This window comes from Microtus oregoni, unplaced genomic scaffold, assembly GCF_018167655.1.
Source record: "Microtus oregoni isolate MIOR12 unplaced genomic scaffold, Mior012 000113F_ref0000058, whole genome shotgun sequence".
Taxonomy (NCBI): Eukaryota; Metazoa; Chordata; class Mammalia; order Rodentia; family Cricetidae; genus Microtus; species Microtus oregoni.
The window spans coordinates 2,561,310-2,587,689 of record NW_024544742.1 but is presented as its reverse complement, the minus strand read 5'-3'; the positions used below and the strand labels follow the sequence as shown (position 1 = coordinate 2,587,689).

General features: G+C 45.8%; 1 pseudogene; it reads left to right on the top strand.

The window, feature by feature from the left end:
* Window positions 1-26,380, top strand: part of LOC121443866 — an 83,952-nt pseudogene that overhangs the window by 39,545 nt on the left and 18,027 nt on the right.

Here is a 26,380-nt window from a genome sequence, read left to right as displayed (position 1 = left end):
ATTTATTGATATGAGCACTATACTAGGCACCTCGTATGTTGTAGAAAGACGTCACTGAAGTTCAGTTGGTCTCTCTGTGTAGCCCTGGAACACTCTTTGTAGACCAGAATGGCTTCAAACTCACAGAGATCCCCGCCTTTGCCTCCCAAATGCTGTTTGTGATCAAAGGCATGAACCATCACGTCCAGATAACTCTCACTGCTGGCTTGTTTGATTTATTGATTTAGTTTGGTTTTTTTAAGACAGGGTTTCTCTGTGTAGCCCTGGATGCCCTAGAACACACTCTGTAGACCAGGCTGGCCTTGAACTCAGGGATCCGCCTGTCTCTGCCTCCTGAGTGCTGGCAGTAAAGGTGTAAGCCACCACTGCCTGGCCATAACCCTTCTTTATTCTTCTCAATATTTAGTTATTTTTATTTTATGTGTATGAATGTCCTGCCTTCATGTATGTACGTGCAATACGAGCATGCCTGTGCTCTCGGAGGCTGTAAAAAGGAGTATCCCCAGAAACTTGAGATCCACATGGCTGTACGTTACCATGTGGACCGAGAACAGCCAGTCTGCACTTAATAGTTGAGCAATCCAGCCATCAAAGAGCGTCAGTTTTTAGACCCATTCTTGCTATTTTCCCTTTTCTCTTAATGTTTTTGGTTTTCCTTTTATTTGATATATATGAGTGTATATTCTGCTTGCATGTATGTCTGGGTACCAGAGTGTCAGATGAGTGTTGAATTGAGCCCAGGTCCCCTCTGGGAACAAGTAAGTGCTCTTAACCCCTGCACATGCCATCTTCTTTTATACGTGGTTCCTGCTCTAAACTCTGGGGTTCAACACTTCACTGTAGACACCGTATATGGGTGTGTGTTTTGTTGGGGTGCATATAAGTAGGATTCTACTCTAGTGTTTTCATTCTTCACGGGTTAAAATAAAAATCTGCGGTTATATATATATATATATATATATATATGTATTACATTTAAAGCATATGCCTCATTAAATTCAGAATTTTAGTTTTTTCTGTAATTTTACAGTAAATGCCACAATGATCCGATGATGTCTTCCGGGATCTCTTGCAGTTTGCTGAAGGGTTTGCCAAAGGGGATTTTGTTTTCTCTGTCAGTTATCTGAGCATTCCATTCAGAACCGGTGTGCTGCTTCTCTGTCTGTGCAGGGTATTTCAGTGTTTGGGGGATGGATTTCCTGAGTCAGCCTCCAGAGTAACGGGCGTTCTTTCTTCTAGGAATAATAATGGTCGGGGTTATTGTTGGCTCAAAGAAGACAGGCATAAACCCTAACAACATGGCCACACCCATCGCTGCTAGTTTTGGTGATCTGATAACTCTCACCATATTAGCGTGGATCAGTCAGGGTTTGTACTCCTCCCTGGGTGAGTTGACTTGAAGATAAATGTGGAACTATTCTGTCATTAGAAAGTGATGTTAGGGCTGGAGAGATGGCTCAGTGGTTAAGAGCATTGCCTGCTCTTCCAAAGGTCCTGAGTTCAGTTCCCAGCCACCACATGGTGGCTCACAACCATCTGTAAAGAGGTCTGGCACCCTCTTCTGGCCTTCAGGCATACAGACAGAATATTGTATACATAATAAATAAATAAATATTTTAAAAAAGAAAGTGATGTTAGAACTAGTGATGAAGTTGACTAGAACACTGTATCTTGTGTATTTATTATGTGCTGTGGCTCTAGTGTGCTTTCTGCTCTTACTGAGTTCAGAACTCTTAAGAAAATGTTTATCCTCTGTAAATTCTTTCTTCCCATTTCTGCCCCACTCCCACCCTTCCTTCTTGAGGCTGCTAATTCCTGTGCTCCCAGGATATCCTCAGATTTGCTATGTGGACAAATTTGCTCACCTTCAACTCCTCATCCTATTTCTGCCTCCTAATTCCACCTCCCAAGTATTTGGTTACAGGTGTGTGCTATACAACACCTAGGTATTCTTTGGAATTTCAGACAGGAAGCTGGAGGGTCATAGAAGTTATTTATGCCCCCAGCTTTACACATTGCTACTATCGTAGTTTAATACAATCCTGCCGTACTGCATGGGTTCTGTGTTTTCTTCTCATTGGATAGCCAGTTAGGAATCACACTGCATTGATCAGTGTTTTGAATATGAGAATACAGAGTTATCATGGTCTTTGTGTGTCTGTATTTCCTTCCTTCCTTCCTATTTACCAATGAGTTATTTTTCCCACATCAAAACCCCATGCTAATAAATAGCTTCCAGACAATTAGAGACAAAACAAAAGACACATCTGAAAATTAGCTGACTACTAGTGAAGTTCGAGTCATCTTGTGCGTGTTCCTGATGATGAGTCATGACGGGAAATGTGCAGAGTTCAGTGAGCTGTCCTAGCGGGAATAATGTGTTCTGGGCCCACAGCCAGTGGGAGTGAGCCTCACCTGTGGGCATGGGTTAAAGGCAGAATGTTGTGTTTTCATTTACATGTCAAGTTTGTGTGTGTGTGTTGTGTGTGTGCACATGTGTCAGATTTCCAGTTTAACAAAAGCACAACTTTACTATAATAAAATTATTTACAAAGCCATCCCAAGGCAAATATTTATTCACAGATTGCTATGGGTTTTATTCAGCTTTATAGTCTGATTCTGAAGTTTGGAGAGGAACTTCAGATGTACTTTTGAACCAAATAGGCTTTAACCCATCAAATGCAGTAGCTCCGTATGACTCCGGCAGCGGCATGAAAGGCCTCGTGTAGTACGGGACACTGCCTTGACTTTGGTTTGATGGGTGGCACAGACCGTGTGTGCTCAGATACATCTTTCCTCACTTGAAGACAGAGATGCATCGTCTGAACCAGTGCATGAGACAATTGATGGGCTGGTGCCATAAACTGTCATTGAACTCTCATTGGCTGTGGCTCTGTCACTCTTGGGGGTGCAGTGACGGTTGCTCGGGAGTGCTCAGTTCCCTCTCCTCTCACAGGAAGTGCAGAAAAGGGGAGTTGTTATTAAAGAAATGACCCTAAGTCTTGTCTAATTTTTGTTGCTGGGATAATACATTGATTCCTCTTTTTCCTTCTCTGAGTTATGCAATTTAGACCCAGACACTAGAGTCGAGGAGTAAATGTTAGCTTATATCTGGTCTCGGAGAATGTGGTGTTTTCATTCTCTCACCCCGTTAAACTCACCACCCAAGCCACAGACAGACTTGTGAACAACTTGTCCTCCTTACCCCGAGGGCCAGGCTGTTCACTGTACTGGAGAAGGGAGGTAGTCTGGCCAGGCGTGGGAATGTGCACTAATCATCCCAGCGGGGAAGCTGAGGAAGGAGTACTGAGGATCTGGGGCCTGGATGTGAGACCCTGTCTCAAGACCGTCATCAAAAGGAGGCCAGTAAGAACCCGAGCAAGGCTCCTGGTGCCCCTTTGACTAACTCTTGAAGTTCAAGTTTCTCCTGCTTTGAGGAGGCGATCAGAGAGAAGGGACACACACACACACACACACACACACACACACACACACACACACACACACACACGTCTACAAGAGGATGATTTCTTCTCAGCAGTATTAAGAGAACAGAAATGCTACAGATTAACTGGGTGGGTGTGGCGGTGCATGCCTGGATTCCCAGCACCCACATGGCAGCTGTAACGTGACACGTGACAGCACAAGCGCCTGCGATTCCAGGCACTGGTGATCTGAAGGCCTCGACTGGTCTCCCTGTGTTCCAGGGACGCACCTGGTGCACACACACTCGCAGAACAAGCCCCTGTGCAGACAGAGCAACAACGGCTACGATCCTCGTGTACTCTCCTCCAAAGCTTGCAATATTGGGAGTGTTCCGAGGTGCCGGGTTAAGGCTGGGTCTCAGGAGGGCCTCTGTATCTGAGACTGGCCCTCCAGCTCATGCTGCCTCCACTCCCTGAGTATTGGGATTATAGGCGTGAACCCGCAATCTGACATTACCTGATTTGTTTTTTTTTTTTGTTTGTTTGTTTTGTTGTTCTGTGGAGCTGAGGGTTGACCCCAAGACCTTGCACTGTGCCGCACTGGTACTGGGGTGAGGAGTAAGAGAAAACGCAGTCCCCTTAAGCGTAGAACACAGTATTATTAAGTATTGTTTAGGATATTCCAGGCCTTCATTTGTCATCTGAAAGTTGGCTTTGCAAAGTTGGCTTTGCAATGCTTCAGACCCTTCTCATTTCATCTGTGTAATTGATGCCCCCAAGGGATTTTCTTTTTAAATGGGCTACCGGTTAATCCTGCAGTTAATTTAACAGCTTACAGGTGTTCTGAAATGTCATTGTGTTTCTCTTGCCAAAGTGTCTGCATCCTGAGCACTAGGGGGCCTCAGAAGATCGGCAGTTAGGCACCTGGCCTTTTCATTCTGAATACAGAGATTAGAAGCAGGCACATTTCAGTTCTAAGATCCCGTTCATCTTGCTGAGAAGCCTGGTCCTTGGAAACACCATTAATCCCTGTACTACCCTGGAAACACTAAGCAGCGTTTAGAGAAGAAAGGAGGATCTTTTTGGTAGCTGTAAACTTTGGCTAGAGAGGCCACGAACTCCGTGGCTCCAAGAAGCCGACACAGGGAAAATTCCACGGGGTCAGTCCATGAAGAGGACACAGCAGTGGTAAATATGTACGTATCCAACATCAGAGCTCCCAAATGTAGGAGAGTTATTAATGGGTTGGACAATGTACACAGTGGGGATTTCAGGATCTCACTTTGACAATGGGTGGTAGCTCATCTGGACGGAAGTGCAGTAAAGAAATGCCGGACTTGAAGTGGACACTTGTTCACACCAGCCTGACAGTCTACAAAATGGTCCCCTCAACAGTCACGTGGTGTGCATTCTTCTCCTGCACATAGGTCATTTCCTAGAATAGACCCCATATTAAGCCATGTAACACATCCTAACAAGTTTAGGAATCATGTCATGTTTATCGACGCCGTGATAGAGTAAAACTAGAAAGCAGTGACAGAGGTAAAGTGGAAACTATGTAAATGTATAGAAGTTCAGTGGGACACCTCAAACTAGCGGTGGCTCAAAGAACTCAAATGGAAACATCTTAAGCCAGGTGAGAATGGAGAAACCATGTTCCAAAACCTACGGGATACTGCACAGGTAGTTCTAAGAAACCTCAGGGATGCCACACACGCAACTCTAAGGAGGACGCTCCCAGCTCATAGCTGTAACCACCTGTGTTATAGAAGATACAAGCATCCTAAGGCTACACGGCAGGAAACTGGGGAAAGAACACGCTAAACCCAAGCTCTGCAGGAGAGAAGTAAGGACGAGCATCGTTAAACCAAGCAGGAAAGCTATGGGACAAACAAGCAAGAAGAAGGGTTGGTTTTTCTTAAATGAAAAAGACTGACAGCCGTCTTAGTTTTGACTAAGAAGAGAAAAGACTCTTAGTAAGACCAGAAAGGAAAGCACAGACATTGTAGTCGGTACCCCAGAATGGAAAGGATCCCGGGGGCTGTTAGGAAGAATTAGATGCTGAAAGCCTAGCCTCTGGGGAGTGGATACAATTCTATAAGCATCCACCCATGAAGCTGAGTCAGGAAGAAATAGAAGTCTTGGTGAGACAGGTAGACTGGAGTAGTAACTAAAAAGAAAACAGGTTTGCATGAGTGTGAAGCCAGCCTGGGCTAAAGTAGACCTTATTTCAACAACCCAAATACACACACAAATTAATGCTGAAAAAAATTAACCCCAGAAAGCAAATCCTTCCAGGAAGCATCCCGGCAGAACACATCCAACCCTGTTTCATGAGGTCGGCATCTCAGCCTGATAGCGAAGCTGGAGACCTGGAAGAAATTATCGGCCAGGAACTCTGCTGGACAGAGCTGATGCCACTTCAGAAAACTAAGAGCAAACAGTGAAAAGTACATGAGAGAAACATGGCCTCTGTGGTGACGCAGGGCGTGAGCTCCCACTCTCAGTTCTGCTCAGCATCACACTAGAGGAACTAACGAGCAATAGAAACAAAAGGGGATCAAGGGAGTCCAAGGAAGGGTAGTTATCCCTGTCTGTAGATGACATGATCCTATGTATGCTTCAGAAAAATGGGGATTCCACCAAAAGGGTTTTAAAACTACTAGAAAGGTTTCAGGATGTGGATCAACAGTGCAGAGCTCAGTTGTGCTTCTTTATATCAGTAAAGATTTGTGTGAGCTAGAGATGTGCCTGTAATCCAAACATTGGGAAAGCTGAGTCAAGAGGACCTTGGGTTCAAATCCAGCCTGGGCTATATGCAAGCTCTAGGCCAACCGTGTTTCATTATGAGACCCTGTCAGTTAATCTGCCTGCTTATCCATCCGTCCTTCCATCCATCCTTCATACATACATGCATGCATGTGCTTATCTAGCTGTGCTTATCTGAATTGCTATAGCACTTTATTGAGGTGGCCTTCATGACTTTGTGTTTGGTCAGTGATTACAGCTCTCTGTCTAAATACAATACTCCTCTCCCCCACTTTTTAAAGCCTATTTAGTTCACTGCAGGACATCAGTGGATTAGGCAATAATTAGAGTACCTGTGACTGTACCTTTCTGTTTGAAATACAGAATTCTTGACAATACCGTGGTTTTTTATTTACTTATTTTTTGTAGTACTCTTGGTGCTATATACATAATAGATATTGAGTAAATACTGTCTTACAAAGTGCATTATTCCTTTTGAAAATGATGTAGCTAATGTGATTAGAATTTATTCAAGTGGCCCTCTAATGACTTTGGCATGGTGACTGCCTGAGAATATGATTGATTGTAGCAAAAGCATCCTCCACACGAGGACTCAGGATTAGTGAAATAGCATAGGATCTTGGCTCAGTACAGAGTTCTGGGGATTAGTAACACTTCAGAAAAGTAAGAACGGAAAGACGGGGCAAGAAAGATCAGACGGAAAGAGAAGGCCGACTGTGGTTGTGAGCTCTGCTTTACGTGGTTGTGATGCGCTTTTGTGTGGTTTGCCTGTTAGAGAGCTAAGAGAAGTTGTACATGTTATATAGATATTTATTTTAAAACTGTCATCTTTTACATTTGACAGTTTTATTGTTATGTGTCTCACCTGTATGCATAGAAAAACTTCCAGGGATTGGAAGTTTGGAGGGTCTGGTCTCAGAGGGTCCCAACATGGAGATGGGAGGATCTTCCCTGGTTGGTGATCTGGAAGAGAGGCTGTCTTTCCTCAGGTTGCAGCTACATAAAGACTAGACACAGTGCAACAGAATTGATCACCTAACTCTAAAAAAAAAACAAAACATGACCTTAAAAATTATACATCTGAGAACCCCCAATGATAAGTCATTGAAACTTGAGGTGAAATTTGACATAGAGTTGAATAGGAGGGCTGAGGACCCCGTGTGTGACATCCTGTGTTGAATAGGAGGACTGAGGACCACGTGTGTGAGATGCCTGTGTTGACTAGGAGGGCTGAGGACCCCATGTGTGACATCCTGTGTTGAATAGGAGGGCTGAGGACCCATGTGACATGCCTATGGAGACTGGCTGGAAGAGGGAATCGATCCCCTAGATCTGGAGTTCCAGATGGTTGTGAGCCACCATGTGGGTGCTGGGAATTAAACCTCAGTCCTCTGGAAGAGCAGCCAGTGCTCTTAAACCCTGAGCCATTTCTCCAGCCCTTTCATTTTCCTTTTTAAAGAAGTGTGTGTGTGTGTGTGTGTGTGTGTGTGTGTGTGTGTCTATGTGTGCCACAGTGCTCATGTGGAGCTTTCTCTCCTCCCAGTTGGCTCAGGATCCAGCTTATGTGTCAGGCTTGGCTGCAAGCCCTTTGTTCTGAACATTCTTGCCAGCCTGCTTTCTTTGGTGATGTCCTTTTGTGGCCTAGGCTGGCCTTGAACTTGTGATTATATGTGCACTACTACACCAAGAAAATCACCTTATTTATACATTTAGTTTGCTAGACTCATAAAAAGTACTTTAGGTACTTGAAAAAAAAATGATGAGAAAAGTGCCCTAATGTAAGATGTTGCAGAGATTGTCATGCCATCAAACATTGCAAGTTTGGTTGGCTGCTGAGCACCGGGGGGCACAGGGCTGTTCCGTGTCCAGGTCTGTTTTCCGTATGCTGCGCTGGACTTCATTATGTCGGCTGCTGACTGTGGCTTAGCTTGCAATCCGTGAGCCTGCTTCAGAGTTATGCTGGGGAAGAGTAGAGCAGACCTCGTTGCAAGGCCAGTGTCGTCCTCCTCAGATGGCACTTTCTCTGCTCTCTGCTTGTGGCTCTCAGTGTTCAAGGGGCTTCTCCTCTGCTGTTGGGTTCTTCACGGCCCTGTGTCTGCAGGCTTTGTTAGGGTTTTTGCCTTAGTGGCCCACGTTCACGGAGTTCACCCTGCGCACACATGCTCGGCATTCACTTCCCAAGCTCCTCCTCTGCTAGTTTCTTCCCCTGCTCTGTCCTGTGGACTGGTGTCTCCCCAGCCTCCCTCTCTGGGCCTTTAGGAAGAAAGCGGAGGCAACTTGTCTCTGATCTTGCAGCGCCTTTTGTCTGCTGTTGGGAGATAGTTCACACATAAGCACATGCACACACACACACCTTTCAGTCATTTCAGAAAACTCACGTAAAATTTTGTTTAGAAATGGCGTGAATCATGCCTGTGACATGCTGGGCAGCCAAGCCTGCCGTCAGTAAGGAGGCGGAAAATAGAGGCCGGATGAACAGTTGTGACCCAGACGTGTGCCACAGAGAAGCACAGCAAGGCCTGGGCAGCGGTCAAGTTGGCAACTGATGTTGGTTGTCCATCCTGGTGTCCTTGCTCTTCTGTGTAGGCTGTGTTGTTATCTCATATTGAATGTTTGGGACATTAATGTTGTTCTTTAGGTTATATGAGCTGATAGTTTAAAAGAGCATCTGTGTAGCACAGGCTGGCCCTAACTGTGTGGTTCCCCATCTCCAGCCTCCTGATTGCTGGCTTAGGGGAAATGAGCCGCCATTCTTGGCATTGTGTTTTATTTACTGTTCTAAATCTTGGGTATATATAAAATGTTAGACATTTAATATGTTTAATAATAAACTTGATAAAAATGCTTCTTTTGTTATTCAGATTTTCTGTTGGAAAGAGGAAGGGCTGAAATGTCTTCTTTTCTTTATTCTAGAGACATATTATTACTTTTCTCCATTAGTTTGTGCCTTTTTCTTGGCTCTGATACCTATCTGGGTTATAATAGCTGCCAAACACCCAGCTACCAGGACTGTGCTCCACTCTGGCTGGGAGCCCGTCATAACAGCCATGGTCATAAGCAGGTGAGTGCTGGCGGTGGGGGGCGGGAGCGCGACCATGGGTTAGCAGTGAGGCATCACTCACAGGAATCCCAGCAGGGTTGCAGAATGGAGTATCCGTGACCCAGAATATCACTGTTACATTTCTGCTGCTGTGGAAAGATGTTCAGTCTGCACTGGATAACAAAGTCATCTGGGAAAGAGTAGGAACGTTCTGCAAAATGTGGTGAACTAAGAATCATGTGCGAGCTTTGGATCTGGATGACACAGAGATCAGAATTCAACACGGGAGACCCTTGCGAGGAGGTGGAGGGTGACAGCAGTGCCTCTGCTCGCGACACCAGCTTTCTCGAGCGTGGGAGGAAGATGTCTCTAAGAATTAGAAACCAGCTTTGTGGAGGTGATTGATGGCGACCTCGCGGGTTGGATGTATCAGGAAGGGCTCCCTGTGGACTGGCATTTGTGGAAGCTGTGAGATTTACATCTCATCTACCGCAGAAGTCAGAGCTAAGCCTGAAAATGAGAACTAGTGTCTCTGTGTGCCACTCACCAGCGAAGAAGTTATGGCGGGAACTGAACGGATCCCTAGGGCACAGAGGGTCTGGGCACGGGGCTAAGAACCACCGTCAGAGGGTGCCAGGACTTTCGGTCATCCTACGACAGCGTGCGGATCGTTTTGCTGTAGGGAGATTGCAATTCCTGGAAGATTTAGGCAGCAGGTGACCGTGGGTGATGGGACTGGCTGTGTCTTATGGTACATGAACCACAGACTGAAGGTGAACAATTAATAAAGGCTTAAACAAGCCTCCACGTTCCACCGAGATACTGAACGCGTGTGGTTTGCCACTTGTTCTCTTAAAACCCCATCTCATTTCCCAGACTTCTCAAGCTCAGCTCTTTTCATCACTGCAGCTCTCTGGTCATATGATTGTAATCCACCTAGTTTTAGAACCGCCCCTCCGATGCCTGCTTGCCTTAAAGATGGAAAGATGCTGTTTACGAACTAGCTCTTAAATTGCAAGAGTAGTAGATGACATGATGAAAAAATAGTATGATCCAGCACTTAGGGGCTGAGACAGTGGGTTCCTAGGGGTTTGAGGCTAGCCTGGTCTACTAGCAAGCTCCAGGCCAGCCTAGGCCTATATAGTGAGACCCAGTCTCAAACAAAACAAAACAAAAGATACTCTGTGCAGAAGAATATGAAGGGACCATTCATCCCATTGTTTTAAGCGTTGAAATAGTTGACAACGCCTTATAGGGCGTTCTTGTAGGTTAATGAAGTTAACAAACTGTAACCTGGGAATTGTGACACATGCCTATTATCCCCGCTCTTGGGAGGCTGAGACAGGGGGATTGCTATAAGTTCAGGGCCATCTGGACTACATAGCAAGACCCTGCTCCCCAGAGGGGGTGGGGGCAAGATATGTAAAACAAACAAACAAAAACTAATGCACTCACATTTTACCTGTTGGTTATGGTATTTATTATTGCTTTAGTGTGTAGACTGGGTGTGTACTGTATGTGCCCAGGTGTGCATCTGTGGAGGCCAGAAGTCAACACTGGGTTCAGGGGGTCTTCATCTGTCACACCCTATATTTGCTGTCTATCTTAGTTTTGAGACAGGCACTCACTGTACCTGGTGATTGCTGATTGATTGGTTGGCATGGCTAGTGAGCCCCTGAGATCCTTCTGTGTCTGCCTCCCACTGCAGAGATTTTATATAGGCTTTAAACTCAGGACTTTGTGTTTAAATAGCCAGTTCTCACCCACTGAGCGCCTCTCCTGCCTTCATGGCCATGTTTTATTTCCAGTTTTTTACTGATAACATTGATTTCTACTTTGAATATTCTTCTTTTTGCCTGATTTTTATATTGCATTAACATTGTACTGTACAAGGTGGGAGTGTCTGAATGTCAGAGCAACTGGAGACTCTTTTCCATTTCTCTTCCCTGATACATGGTTTTCTTTCTTTCAGCATTGGGGGCCTTATTCTGGACACAACTGTATCCGACCCGAACTTGGTTGGGATTGTCGTTTACACGCTAGTTATCAACGGTAAGCCCGGAAAGTACTGCCTCACGATGACATCACCCTCAGGAACCCACATGTCTTCCTACTCCATCCATTTCTTCCTTCAAACTCAGATGTATTTCAGAGTGGAAACCTCTTCCCTGGTCTCAGTACATACAACCCTGTTTGGAAAAGAGCTGTTTCTCAGTCGTGTTTGTTACGTGTTGGTTAGACAGGCGCTCCTGACGTGTAAGGCCAGTGTGACAGAATGCAGAATTCCGGTTCTAAGTTGCCCTTCCCTCTTTGGCTGAAGCGCTGGTATTATATTTGCTTTCGTTGGTTATCTTAGAAGAAGCAGAATTAGCCAGATTTGGCTCTCGGCTAAGTTCAGGCCACTCACTAAGAGCAGCCACTCCCCTGACACCTGGAAACCTGACCTCATCATTTTCTTGCCTTCACAATGGAAATTATAACCCTTATATTAAATATGTATAATACATACATTAAAGAATCATGTTAAAATAGTATGATTTTGTATGAAGCACACTTAATAAGACAATTTAATTCACCTCTTCTGGTGAGCATGAAGTTGAGCTTTAGTATAGACTAGATCGACATAATTTAAAAAGTAATTCTACTTGGCATAATTAACTTCTTATTTCTGGGCATGGTGGCATACTCTTTTAATCCCTTGGGAGGCAGAGGCAGGTGGATATCTGTGAGTTCAGGGCCAGTTTGGTCTACAAAGTCAGTTCCAGGACAGCCAGGGCTTTTACAGAGAAACCCTGTCTCTAAACGCCCCACCCCTACACACAAAGAATTGACTTTCTATATTTACATAAAAATTTATATAATGACATGTTCTGCAGAAGTCTAATTTTAGATCTAAAATTTCTACTGAACGTTGTAATTTTTGTCTACCTTTAGAATGTCAAAGACTTTTCCCATACAGATCTCTCTTCCAGCTGTCTGGTGCCACCATTTCCCTCCTGGCATCCGTCCTTAAAACCATGGAACCGTCTGATTCTTTCTACCTGGTTCTCCTCTTTGACTTAACATCACCAAACTGTCCACTGTCCCCTCATTCACTTGCGTGTACAGCGGCCTGTCTGTCCATGCAGGCTGAGGTTGTCGCGCTGAGGCCGTCCATCTGGATAAGGGAATACTTTTCCTTAGTTACTGCCTGCCCAGTGCAGCTGCCACGAATTTGCTAGCATTAAATTTACTGTTTGCAAGGAGAAAAAACAAGCCCACAATTTTCCAAATAACACAAGCTGTGTTTTGGGGTGCACCCAGACCTGGCCAGTTGGCTGCCTCCCTGAGTTGGGATTTGAGAATCCCTCTTATGGGGGAGATAAAGTGTTTCAGGGGTGGGAGGGTTGGCGGTTGTACATTATTAGATGGATACAATGAGGAGGGAAGGGACAAGGACAAGATGGCCATCCAGTGGATAGGCTTGCAAACAGTGTGCTCCAGACCTGAGAAATGGAGCCTACTCTTGATCACACGTAGACACACAGGATGTCGGGGACTTACCCCTTAGATAGGACTGAGCACAGTACAGAGACTTCTTTTCAACTGTCTTAGCTGCAGGTATATTTTCTGCTTGGTCTCCCATTAACCTGAGAGGCATTTGCTCCTGTTTTGGTCACATTGTTCTTCCATAAGCATTGTCTGTATCCTGTCAATCAGAAGGTGAGCTTCTCGGTGGCTTTCTCCTGTGTGTCACATCAAATCCAAATCCCAGTGTCTTTCAAGACTCTTAGATTACTGGACTCAGTGATCCGGTCAGAGGTGCCAAGCTCTTACCATGCTTACTCTGATCCTCCCCACCAGAATAGTGACGCTTTTCCTCGCACCTGCTCCTGCTCTCTTGAGTCCTTAGCTGGAAGTGTGGTCGGATTGACCCGGATTGGAAAGGTAACATCACAGGGAAAGTAAATGACAAGGCTTCTGTGTGAGATGTTAGGAAGTGTGATTTGAGAAGTGAGTTCTGTGGTCAGTTAAATTCGGTAAACATTAAGTTAACAAAATTCTTGATGGCAGGATATTGTAGGCCGTCCTTGTGTTACCATCTTCTGCTGGAAGCATTGGAATGTCTGGATCTGACCTTCTTCCCAAGATCATGCGTGATGAGCCACAGAACTGGGGGTTACATATTGTTTACTTACTTATTAATGGAGTTGAGGGATGAGCCCAGGACCTGGCATGGCTGTGGGCAGTCACTCTGTCTCTGAGTTTACCCTAACTACTCCCAGGTCCCCTCTACGTCCCCCCACCCCCGCAACCTTCATGTTCTTTTTTTTTTTTTAACAATTTATCACTTCTAGTTTGTGTTAGAATGTAGGGCATCCACGGGAACACAGTCAGTTTACCAGGTTTAGTATTGTGGGCTGGCATCCATGGTCTCAGAGTCTGCAGCAACCCGTCCAGGACCTTCCAGCTGGAAGTCGGTGTGATTCTTGTGGGTCTGCCTTGTGTTACTCAGCTTTTTTCCCTTGCAGCTTCGAATATTCTTTCTTTGTTCTTTATGTTTAGTGTTTTGATGATTATGTGGTAAAGGGACTTCCTTTTCTTTCCCATTTTCCTTTTGGAGCTCTGTCACCTTCTTGTACTTTGATAGTTAGGGAAATTTCCTTCTATGATTTTTGTTGAAAATATTTTCTGTGCCTGGATTTCTTATTCTGTTCCTTCATATTATTCTTAAATTTGGTCTTTTCATGGTGTCCCAGATTTCCTGGATCTTTTATGTCTGGATTTTTTTAAATTTTAACATTTTCCTTAACTGAGATACCCATCTTTATCTTGTCTTCAGTGCCTGAGATTCTCTTCTGGCTCTTGCGTTCAGTTGGTGAGGCTTTAAGGCCTCTGAGGATCCTATTTGACTTCCTAAATTTTCCAGTTCCAGTTTCCCCTCAGTTTTGGCTTTCCTAAAAGATTCTATTTCTACTCCCACCTCTTAAAACTATTTCCATCTCTATTTTGTTTGCATTTTCACAGACTTCACTAATGTATTTATTCATATCTCCTTTAAGGTCCTTGAACTTAAATGGCTATTTTTAAATCCTTGGTTTTTACTCCAGCTGTATGATTGTAATTCTTGGGGTTGATACCTGGTCTTGTCTTTTTGGTGTGGTTTTCTGTTCCTCAGTTTCTGTTGCCTTTTTGTGATCTTAGGACCATGTGGAGGCTGTGAATGGCCTGGTAGGGATGCTTCTGAGTCCCTGCCAGGTGTGGCTACTGGGGGATCCAGTTAGAACTCATTGCTAGGTATTGGGGAGCTCAAAGGAAGGTATGGTGATGGCTAGAAGGGCACAGGGCTGAGAGGGTCCACAGGAGGGAAGCAAGCTGGGTCTGCCCTGAGGATCTGCAGAGGGAATGGAGGAAGAGAAGGAAGACGGGCCCTGCAGGAGTTCTGCTATAGGACTGGGTGCCAATGGTCATCCCCAACCCGTAGACGGGTCCCCGCAGGGGATGTGAGGAGCTGGTCAGGGAAGGACGTGAGCCAAGCCTTGGTGGTCTGGAGAATCATGCAGCCTGACTGGCTGGCAGCCAGAGTGCTTCTCTATTTGTACAGAATTCAGTAAGCAGGGATGCGTTCATGTTGTTCTAAAACAGAGAACATGTCATTTTTGTCTTTGGACATGTGTTTCATTTCCTCTTGGTCATCAAGTAATAAACTGTGACAGAACAGAGTCATCATTTCCAATTGTTTCCCTTCAAGTTTTGACATCATTGATAAACAGAGTTAACATTTTCACTCATTAACCCCATAACCTGATTTTTAAGAATCTAGAGGCATATACAAGTCGTTCTCATGCCGGTTGATTCTGTAGCTACAAGGACATTTGACCAAACCATCTTCAAGCCATCCTGGGCACACTGCCATGTCCCAAGCAGTTTATTATTAACTCTTAATAGTCAGAGTGCCCAAGAAATATCCTCAGGTCAAAGCTGCTGCAGTTATAATCAAATTCTGGCATAATACAATGTTTATATTTTATATCTTTATAGAACACTTTTATTGTCTTTCTACATCATTCTTTGCCCATCAGTATAAGTCTCTGTGTCGAACAGAAGTAACTTCAGCTAATCTAACTTCCTTGCTGTGTAAGCCCTGTGATTGCCTGTGTGTGCAGTGGGGAGGGGCGTGCTGTTTGATCTGTGGCCAGTTCCTCCAGCCCACTGAGTCTGGTTGACCTTTTCAAGTTCCCTTTGTTTTGGTTATCTCGTTCCTGAGTAAGCACAGGGACAGAAGTTTCAAAAATGTCTCAGGGCCCTGTAAAGAGAACTCTGGCGTAAGGAAGACCTTCAAGTAGATAAGGATAATTTCCCTAAAGTAGGGAGGGGGAGGAATCGTTTGCTCAGGATTACCCTGGGAGAAGACATAAATGATTCAGAAGAAAATTTCTGCCAGTTCAACATTCCTAACTGGTACCAATATTGAAAGTCTCTCAAGAATGCCAGAGGTGGAGATGGAGACCACGGGTGGCACGGCGGCCATGCGGCTCAGCTTTGCTAGATCTTTGCCAAACAGCTGGCTCTATGACATCCGCCATCCCCATCACATACGGCTGTGCCTACTGGACATGAGACAGAGGATTGGAACTGAAGGACGGGAAGGGGAGTGAAGATCGCCCCCCGATTCCCAGAATGGCATGGCCAGTTGCCTTCCAGGGCGAGGGGGCTTCAGTGGGGCCAGGAGGGAAGGCTGTAGAAGAAGGGTGCACTTTGCCTTTTTATCCCGACATTTGGTCAGTAGTTTTCCTGAGGAGATCTCCATAAATTACTTCTCTGGCTTGTCCTTCACTCATTCCATTTATCATGCCATTATGTAAACCTTTTTTAAAAAAGATTTATTTGTTATGTATACAGTGTTCTGCCTGCATGATTGCCTGCACACCAGAAGAGGCCACCAGATCGGATGGTGTGAGCCACCATGTGGTTGCTGGGAATTGAACTCAGGACCTCAGGAAGAGCAGCCAGTGCTATTAAGGGCTGAGCCAACTCTCCAGCCCTATCCTGTGATTATTTGCTATCAAAAATAATCTTGGCTGGTGAGATGGTCAGTGGAGGTAAGGCACTCGCCATCAAGACAGAGTACAATCCCCCAGGATCCACAAGGTAGGAGAGAACCACCTCCTATAAGTGGTCCTCCGACTCCTTTCGGCATGTCATAGCATGTACCTGTCACACACAGACAGACAAAGTAACTAATAAGATATAATCATCATCATCTTCTTCCTCACAAACCAGATTATGCCCATCTCTCTAAGAACAGAGTTCTCTTTCTGTTTCCTGGAGAATGAAGCATCAATTACTTAGCCCAACACACCGGGCCCTGTCTACCCTACACTCTGCCTCTTGGGCTCACCCCACCTCCCCACCCACAATGAATGAAGTCCCCCTTGTTGAGTGGCTTGTGATCTCTCAGCCAGGCCCCCTACTTTCACACCATGCTTTGGTTCTCCTTCGTGCATCTACAGTGCACTGACCGTTCCTCCAGAGCCCCCCCTCCAGACCCGCCCCCATCCAGATGCAATCGCAGCGGCGCACCTGCAAGGCGAGGGCCAGAGTTGTTCATCCCCTTTGTGTGCCCCCCCCACGCCTTTAGCGATTGCGTGGCACCCCATGTTTATTCTGAATGATGAGTTCTGTTTCCTCCAACCCTGAGTAATGGCCACAGTGTCAAGATCTGGCGATGGGTGAGCGAATAAATGTATGAGTTAAGGGGTAAATTTTCATTTTGCTGTAAACTACACGCCACTGAATCAGAGGAAATTATCATGTTAAATAACACAGCCTAGAACATAAAACAAATCCATAGACAGTAGAGGGAACTGTTAAGGTATATTTAAGGAGGCAAAAGGAGAAAAATGGTTCCTTCCATTTACATAAAGTTTTAGCAATGGTAGCAACACTTATTTCTGTCCTTAATAAGTCTCTTGTTTATAACTAGAGAAATGGCTTAGTATGAACTTCTCAGCTCTTCTGTGTGTTCTGCTCCCCAAACTCTTTATGTAGGAATCTCTAGGCAAAACATCTTTACATGTTAAGTGAGAGATTCAAGAGCGAATTATTTGCAGGCAGGAGAAAGAGCTGAGGGCCTGTGGCATGGCTCAGTGGGGAAAGGTACTTGCCACCGAGCCCGAAAACCTGAGTTCAATAAATCCTTTCCATGTAGCCTTGGAAAGACAGGCCGGCCATGCTGTGCTAGAGCAAGTGAGAAAGATCCCTGAGGAGAGTCTAGTGGAGACAGGGCTAAGGGGTGCGGAGGGAGATGAAGGAGAAGGGACTTTCAGCTGACAGCCTCACTCGTCCTGAGCCGAGTAGGTTTCCCCCAGGACAGTGTTTCTCAACCTTTTCATGCCGTGGTGCATAAAGAAGAAAGCCATAATGCCGGGCAGATGCCCTGGGGTGAAGGAGCCACTTGTGGCCATTCTAAGGATTTAGCGGGTTGTTGCAATGGTACTAACTCATTTCTACATGCTGGGTGGGACGTTCTCACTACGACAGTGTTCTTTAAGCTGGTTTGGTTTTTTTCATTATCACTTTCTGAAGGAGCCATTTAAAATAATCTCCTCTAAAGATGGCTAAATAAATAAACATTACATGTATCTTTTTATATCCATTATATACATATTGCATAGTATAAAGTTATAAATATTTACCACATAGTTATATTACATATACGTATAGAGGATATTTATACTTTATACATTAAGGGAATACAGCATTTCTCCCCTGCACTTGAACCTATTTCTGCCCTCATTAGAAGATCATGAGCTAGGGTGGAAAATACAGAGAGAGACTCGGTCAGTTATTGGCCAGCTTCTGCACAGTGTACTTGTAAGAATCAGTAAATAAAGGGGGTGGGGAGTAGGAGTTAAACGTGCCTGCCCTTATCCAAATGAAAGGGGCTTTGCCTGCCCTTGAAGCAGATGAAAACGGAGGGCGTGTCTCTCCGTCCCTGTGCATTTCTAGAAACTGAGGATGATCGCCTCTGAGCGCTGATAGGGGAGCCCTGGAGGGTGATCATGCGGACCCATGTGGAAGGTGCCGGATCACTGACCAGGCTAGGATTAGGAGCATAGTTTGCTTTTTAAGGAAATGAACTTTTGTATTGGGTTCCTTTGAAAATGTACAAAAAAAATCTTGGTAGAATCTGAAATACAGCCCATGATGTGAGTGTGAAACATTTACTGGAAACAGCAAGAGCTGTAGAGGAGACCCTAGGCGAGCTGCTGATCATCCCATCTTAGCATCGGGTATTTTACCATTCACGAGCTTCCCCGAGCGCTACACCTCACATCAGTCCCGCGGACACCGAGGAGTCTCACTACTTAGTGTATTGACAGCCTGGTTCTCCTGATGTTTTTAATTTATACAAGACTATCTTTAGATGCTTTCTGCTAGCTTTAATAATGCAGTTAGTGTCTGTAGAACTTAAATAATTCAGAAGCTGCATTAATAACAAGATCTTAAAAGCAACAGTGTATAAAACAGTACCAAAGAAGCATTCTTTGACATCAAAGAAGCTATTTCAAGGCAATAACTTTGCCGGAATTAAAAACTATAACGGGCAATCCTGACAAGACCATGAAGAGCTGCTACTTTCCTAGTCTCTTCCCTAGTAACATTGTATCCACTTCTTCTGGAGAAGCAGCGCCAGTGCTTTCTAAAGTGACTGAGGAAGATGACTTCATTGCCATCCCTATGGTAACATGGAAGTGATAACGGTGCTTCTGTAGATTTCTACCCAGTCATCCGTGGCTCTCAGAGAGAGCTACAAGTGATCATTAATAGGTCAGTCTCAGGAAAATCACCATGAAGCCCAATAGTGTACGCCGTCTATATCTGCACTGAAGCATTCCATGTTTAATAAAACACCAGATGTTTAAAAATGTTACCTGAAGTCTTCTGCACTGTATCAAATACGTTCTTACTGTTAGATTCTGCTGCATTTTGAGGATGTGAGCAGAGGTCCATGAACGATCACAAGGCCCCCTGTTAGTCAGTTTCTTCCTTTCTGCTCCCCAGAATCTTGGCGGCAGTGCTTCAATTCTATAGGACAAATGCACCTCCACTTTCAGTTGCTGGGATGCATTAATTCGGTATCAGGGGAGTGAGTCACTGCCCTTGTGTTCGTGATATGTAGCACGTGTACAAGTCATGCTAGGTACGGGGTGCTCCACCTCCGCTGCTCGCTGTCAAAGGTGAGCTCTGACTAGGAAATTCCAGGCTTAAAAGCATAGTTGTTATAAGCTCCTGACAGACAAGTCCTTAGGCAGGGGCCGGGGCCAGAGCTCAGTGGGTGTCCTGTTGAACACCTGGATTCGACTTGCCCCTGAACCCATGTAAAAGCTGGGTGCCATAGAGTATACCTGTGTTCTTGGCTCTCCTATGGCAGAGACAAGAGAATTCTTGGAAGATTGTAGCCAGCTAGCCTAGGGTACACAGTTACGAAACAATGACAAGAAAGAGACCCTTTCTCAACACACACACACACACACACACACACAGAGAGAGAGAGAGAGAGAGAGAGAGAGAGAGAGAGAGAGAGAGAGAGAGAGAGAGAGAGAGAGAGAGCGCAATTCAGCAAGCAAGCAGAAGTCATGTCAAGTTGGTATGGACACCAGAAGGCAGAGGCAGGTGGATGTCTCGAGTTTGAGGCCATCACCATCAAAATAGTTCCAGGCGAGCCAGAAGTATACAGTAAGATCATCTGTCTCCATTAAGGTTTCTGTTGCAGTGATGAATGCCATGACCAAGGCAGCTTGGGGAGGAAAGGGTTTGTTTTGGCTTCTCCTTCCAGGTAACAATCCATCCCTGAGAGAAGTCAAGGAGGAACCTAGAGGCTGGAGCTGATGGTCAGGGAGGGGGTCTGCTTACTGGCTTGCTTCACAGGGCTTGCTGAGCATCATAGTGTCTAAAATAAGACACCAAATGAATTGAAAAGCAGTACAGTTCCTTGCTAGCTTTTAACTGATGGGCCATACATCACGCTAAGGGAAGGACCTGCAATAGGAACCGTGGGGAATCAGGAACATGCTGTTGGTGTAAATAGCTTGTTATTGTTGGTGGTGGCAATTAACACACATCACTGTGTTCATAACTGCGTTGAATGTTTTCAATATGTACATTATTTGGCTATTTCAATATCATTATAAGGATTGCCGTTGTTTTCACACTAGAAAAAGGAGGTATCAGAGGGATTCCTGCCACTGAAGTCGTGGCAGTGTTGGGCTGTGCTGAGGGCGTTGCGCTGGACCTGAGGTCAGAATCCACAGAGAACGGACCTCTGCATTCTTGTGCCTTTAGTGGCTGCCTGGCCATGTGGCCTTTAAACATAATTTTAAAGAAAGTCATTTCCAGCCAGGTGGCGGTGGCACACCCCTTTTATCCCCACCGTTTATCTCAGCGTTTGGGAGGCAGAGGCAGGCAGATCCCTGTGAGTTCAAGGCCAGCCTGGTCTACAAGTGCTAGTTCCAGGACAGGCTCCAAAGCTACAGAGAAAAACCCTGTCTCGAAAAACCAAAACCAAACAACAACAACAAAAGAGACCACACACATCACAGACACCCTACAGTGTTTTGGGCACTCCCCAAAGGAAGAGTGTGTGCTGTGTGTGGATCCGCAACAGTGCTCAGGGTTTGGTTCTCTCCTCACCTGTGGGGCCCGGGGTCCAGGGCCCAAGCTTGGGTTATCAAGTTTTCCCTTTGATGGGTGGAACCATCTCATCTGTCCTAAATGACATTTTCTTTATGTTTTTTAAATGTATTTTCAGTTATGTGTGTACAGAACCATCTTTGCATGTGAGCGCAGGTGGGTTCAGAAGCTGGAGGTGTCGGAGTCCCTGGGGCCTGACATTGTACTGGGGATTGAACCAGGGTCCCCAGCAAGGACAGTGCAAGCACTAAACCACCGGGCAATCTCTCCAGCCCCTCGGAGCTACATTTTAAATCTTCTACTTTACTGTGTCAGCCGGAGACAGGACCTTGTTACGCAGCTAAACCCAGAATTCCCTGGCCTTAGCTCCCTGGGTGCTCTACTTCCAGGTGCACACTACCACACCAGGCGCTTGCTTCTAGTGGAATTCGTTACTTGCTAAATGACACGTAAAAATGAAATTACGAAGCTAATTTTTAAAGTCAAGCCATAGTTTTAGTTTTTAAAAATAACACAAATTTCTTTTTTTTTTAGTCCAGTCACATTAACAACACATTAGCTTCTCTGCTGGAAAATGGCAAGTTCATGTTTTTTTTTTGTTATTGTTTTTCTATTTATTTAGTTATTATTAAAATAAAATTAAATTCTTATTTCCACAATAAGATAGCTTTGTTACAATGTGTTGAATACCATGATTTCACTAGATGCCAGACAGTCTCTCAACCTGTATTTTAGTTTTTGAGACAACATCTTTTTTGTTTGTTTGAGACAGAGTTTCTCTGTGTAGCCCAGGTTATCCTGGACCTTGCTTTGTATATCAGGCTGGCCTCAGACTCACAGAGATCCCCCCTGCCTCTGCCTCCCGAGTGCTGGGATTAAAGGCTTGTGCCACCACAGCTCGCGTGAATGTAATCTTATATATTCCCAGGCCCGCTGCTTAGCTGGAAGCTGCTAATATTAGCTTTCCCCACACGCATTAACTCACCTGTTGCTGATTCCTCCAAGTCATCTCCTCAACTGTCCAGAAGAGAGTCCATCTTCCAGCAGTAGCCCCAGCCGTATCAGAAAGCAAGGAGCCCTGCTGTCATGAGACACTGGGATTCCTGTGGGTGCAGATCTTAGCAGCCCCGCCATCCTGAGACACCGGGATTCCTGTGGGTGCAGATCTTAGCAGTCCCGCAGTCAGAGACACTGGGATTCTCTGTGGGTGCAGATCTTAGCAGCCCCGCCATCCTGAGACACCGGGATTCCTGTGGGTGCAGATCTTAGCAGCCCCGCCGTCCTGAGACACTGGGATTCTCTGTGGGTGCAGATCTTAGTTACTTCTGCGACTGTGACTAAGCACCATGACCAGGACAACTCATAAAAAAAAAAGCGTTTAACTTGGGACTTGCCTACAGTCTCAGAGGATGGGTCTGTGATCATTCAAACATTGATCCTTCTGTGGGGGGCCATTCCCCGTTCAAACCCCCATAGTGACAGTCTACAGCAGAGGACTTCATCAAAGCTGCTGGCCCTTAGCACCTGGTTTGGAAACCCTCTGGGTGTCGCACACCGTGCCCCATTGTCTGCGCTCTGTGTGCTATTACCCAGTCCGTGAGTTTCGGGCAAGGGAGCTGGAGGTTTTAGAATACACAGACACACACAGCCAGAGGGATAGCAACATGGGTCATCCTTGAATTCCCCAAGAATGCCTCCTTTATTGTGTTCAGGGGCAGATTATATAGAGACAGCCATGCCCCAGCCAAACCCACCAGAAACCACTCTCCTGCCATCAGGAACTCCTGAAGGTCTCGTGCTCAGAGCAGCTGTAGGCACTCAGATCAGGGGAAAACAAGTTGTTTACAAGAAATTCAGGATCTGGGGTCTCACTGCTCCCAACATCTGGGAATGTTTTTTACTCCTTGTACCCAGAAGTCTCCCTCTCTAATACTCACATATTGCAGAATGACATTCTGGCCAAGGACTGACCTCCTGTGGTGACAGGACCAGTATGAACGGCAGCCTTAGCCTGTGTAGCTGTTCACTTGCTGTGTAAGGAGAAGAAATGTAACGAGTTCAGCAGAGTGTGATCCCATCATATACCAGTGTAAGACTGTTCCGGTGGAGTCCCGATGAATTCATGTTATCATCCCAGTTCCAGCCCGGGAACTAGATAGACATTTCTTCAGAGAGGTTCACGTGGCCAGCAGCACCAGTCAGAGATACATAAAGCCACAGTGGCCCAGGATGTCAATCCAGAAAGAGTGGCTGTTGTCGGAGAGACGAAAGAAAGTAGCAGTGAAGCTGTGGGAAGAGCCTTGTATTCTGTCGGTGTGAGCGTGAAGTAGTTCACACTCCGGAAAACAGTGTGAAGGGATCTCAAAGAAGTAACATGACCAAACGCTACAACAGTCCCTCTTCTGGGGACATTTCCAAAGGGAGTGAAATCAATATGTCGGAGACATTTGCACTTCCCTGTTTATTGAAACACTCCTCACAATAGCTGAGGAACGGAAGCAGTCTAAGCGTGTCAGTGGGTGAACGGATAAAGAAAATGCATTAGAAACAAACAATGGGGCACTGTTGAGGGTCCGAGGAGAACAGAGTGGGGTCACTTGTGACGAAGTAAATGAAATGAGATTATTGTGTTGAAGGAAACAAGCAAACTACAGAAAGACAGGGCTTGTGGGATGCCAGTCAGAAGAATCCATGAGAGTTAACATCCTAGAATCTGACCGTAGTAGAATCGTGGTCCCCAGAAGCCAGGGAGAGTGGCAGTAGCGTGTGGGGAAGGCGCCAAGTCCCGCTAGAGTGGGAGGAAGCCCTGTGCGCTGTTGTACAGAGATGGCTGCACACAACATGTATTTCACAAAGCTAGGATAAGTCATCTCTAATGTTTCTGATTTTGTATTTGGTGTCAATATGATAAACATTTAAGATAAATACAGTTAAACGTTACAGCATGTATCACAGCGTCGCGTGGTAACCCGCTGGTGTCAGCAACCTTTCCCGTCTTATTATTGGTTGAAATGGGTCCGTCGTGTGCTTCCCAGGCTGATTTCGGCTCCAGTAGCCCTGCACCCCAGTCTCCAGACTGCAGCACTCAGCTCCAGCATGCACATGTTTCAGTCCTTCCAAACTCAGACGTGCCCTGTAGCCTGTGTGTCCCGTAGCCTGCGTTCTGTGTTCATGGGCAGCCAGCTCGCCGGTGCTTTGGAAGGTGGGTCTGGTGGTGCTGAGCATCACAGTGTTTTTAGGAATATTCCAGCTGCAGTGCTTCCCTTGGACACTGAGCCTACCTCTTCAGTTTTCTTTAGTATTATGTGTGTCCGGCATATATTTTTCATATTTTAATTCATTTGTGTTTCATCTTTTGTTGTGTGATATACACGTTCCCCCATGGATTCGTTAATGCGCCAACCACAGCTGTTTTAGAATCACTGTCAAAAGGTTTCAGTCCCTGGATCTGGGCGTGGCGGCCTGTGCCCGTAGGCCCAGCAGTTGGTTGGTGGAGCAGGAGTTCAAGGCCATGGCAGGCTCAAAGCCGGTCTGAACTGCCAGAGACCCTGCCTCCTCCAATGGCAAATGATAATTATTATCTCAACACCCAAAGCATCTCTGGGTCTGGTGTTGCTGACGTCCTAACTCCCACGATGTGCTGTTTTCTTTGTTGCCTTTTATTCCTAACTTGTAAAATTTTATTAAATGCTTGACACTGTATATAAAAGACCACTGGAAACAGGTAAATATTATTTGTGCCCAGACATGAGCAGATCTTTGTTTGTTTGAGGTTAGGGCAGTGCTTGCACTGTGCGTCCTCAGTATTCTTGTGTCGCTTTTCTTCATCAGCGGGCTCTTGGTGTGGCTGAGTGTGGATGGCGTGAAGTGGGCCTTGCCCTTCTCTTGTGGCAGCACGCTGCTGGTCCCCCTCCTGCTGGTGTAGGCTAGGGTTCTCTTCCCTCATCTCCTCAGCACGCTGCTGGTCCCCCTCCTGCTGGTGTAGGCTAGGGTTCTCTTCCCTCATCTCCTCCTTCGCTGTGCCTATGAAACACCTTTTGAAAACCTTTGAGGGTCACTAGCTCGCGAACCTGGAGCCCCTGTGTCTAGGACATCAGCTTCTATGGCTGTGCTGGCCCACGTGCAGGGTGTTTTCTCTTCCTCACTGACTGTGAGTGAAGAAAGGATTTGAGGGTCCCATCTCACCTCAACTCTACCGCCTCTGAGTCGCGGGGAGGCCGCTTCTAGGTTGAATGTGGGGCTTCCCCGAGTTATCTTATTCAACTCCTCATTTGTTTTCTTTAGTGAGCTGAGAAAGTAGCAAGCCTGCCAATTTGAATAAATCCAGCTTATTTCTTCTCTCATTAAGGTGACAAACATGAATATTTTGTTACCTAGTTCTGTGAAGTGATTGCAAGAATGATTTTTATAAATTACCCATTCCGCTGTTATTCCACCTCCGACAGCTAATCGTATTTGAAAATAATGAGGGTGATTTTTTTTTATTATGATTTTTGGTTTATCTATCTGAAAAAGAAACCAACACCTCAGGAAAAGTTTTGTTTCATCGGCATGAACATGACTGGAGAAGGCTTGCCATGGTGGGACTGATGAGGAGGAAGGTCACCTGGTTGTTTTTCTCAATGTCTGAGGTATCGGTGGCAATTTGGTGGCCATTCAGGCCAGCAGGATTTCTACCTACCTCCATTTACACAGCATCCCCAGAGAGCTGCCTGAAGAGCCCACAGGGTGTTCCTACCCATTTAGGACGTTCTTTGGCTCAGGTAAGTGTCAGGTGGGTTGTGTGGGCTTTTGTCAGGAACTGCTTCCGGCTGAGATCTGGGGGCAGCATTTGCTGAGTTGATGCTTTGTGAATGTTGTGCTGAGCTAATTTCAGGAGACAGAGGCCTTCTGCCTCCCCAAGCCTGTGCATGCGTGCATGCGTGCGTGCTTGTGTGTAGCTGGGGCCTTTGCACGCTTTATTCCTGTCTCTGGTAAGAAAGAGGAACCGTACTCTTCTATTTTTGGTTGGGCCCAACCTTTAACAGCTGAGCCGTCTCTCCAGCACTCAGGAGGCAGAGACAGGCTGATCCCTGATTTGAGGCCAGCCTGGTCTACAGAGCGAGTTCCAGGACAGCCAGAGATAGACAGAGAAACCCTGTCTTGTAAAAACAAAACAAAACAGAAAACAAAAAGGAAGGAAAGAAGGGAGGGAAAGAGGAAAGGAGAGAGAGAGAGAGAGAGAGAGAGAGAGAGAGAGAGAGAGAGAGAGAGAGAGAGAGAGGAGAACCATACGTACAAATACAAAGCACCTGTGACTTAGGACAGACAGATTGACTTTCCTTTCTGTGTTGTTGCTTTTTGACCCTTTAAAATGTGGGTATTTCTCTTTTCCATCTTCCTCTCAGAGAGGCAGCTTCGCTTCTGCCTCCCCACTTCTCTGCTTCCCCCTTCCCCCCTTCTCTGTCTTTCTCCTCCTCTCTCTCTCTCT